Here is an 895-nt window from a genome sequence, read left to right as displayed (position 1 = left end):
AAAAACAAAAAAAAAAAGAAGGGGGGGGGGGGGGGGGGAAGAAGATATAACAACTATACTTTTTTTTGAAGTTGTTACAACAAGCAAACGGAAAGGACATTCTTGGGGGGGAGGGGAGAGAGGGAGGAGGGCGGGAGGTGTCGGTGAAGGGCCATAATAATCATATACATTGTATATTGACAAAATAAAAATTAAAAAATAAATAAATAAATAAAGTTAAAAAAAAAAAAAAAGAAATATGACTCAACCAAGAAAGGTCTAAGAAGGTCAAATTACGACATACGATCTTCCGCTAATCTGTGAATGCAAAATTCTTCAGGCACCAAGGGGACATTTCTGCCAGTGAAAGGCTTTCTGGGCTTGAGTGTAGCACATCGTCAAATGACTATGTTTGAGTTTCTAGTTTGTAAATGACCCTTGTAACATTATGTTGGTTGATTTAAGGCTTGTTCTTCCTACGTCTGTTTTCATTCATCGCAGTGTATGTGTGCGTTCTGCAGACATTCAAGTTCAGAGGTATTTTTGATGTTTTATTTTCAGTTATGATGTGACCATGAAGGGTGCTTTAGTGGAATATTATGTTCTAAGGATAATATATAAAACTTAACTCGCAACCAAGAAACTTTGAAATGACCCGGAAAAACTCGTATCACTGAAAAATTTAAAAAAGAAGAAAGCCCAAATTTTAACTCAGAAGGTTTCTACTTTGAAGTGTAGAATTTTATGTTAATATATCTCCTAAGAAAAATATGGTGGTTTCACTGTTTTACTGGGAATGAGGATAAGCCTTTTTTTTTTTTTTTCCCTTAGGGGAGGAGCTGCGACACTAGATACCACCTAACGAAGCTTAAAAGCAAAACAAACATAGAACTTATTCCCTTAAAGAACTATTTGT

This window comes from Galeopterus variegatus, unplaced genomic scaffold (assembly GCF_000696425.1).
Source record: "Galeopterus variegatus unplaced genomic scaffold, G_variegatus-3.0.2 Scaffold1262, whole genome shotgun sequence".
In the NCBI taxonomy this organism is placed as follows: domain Eukaryota; kingdom Metazoa; phylum Chordata; class Mammalia; order Dermoptera; family Cynocephalidae; genus Galeopterus; species Galeopterus variegatus.
The sequence above is the reverse complement of the archived record's forward strand: the minus strand, read 5'-3'. Positions refer to the sequence as shown.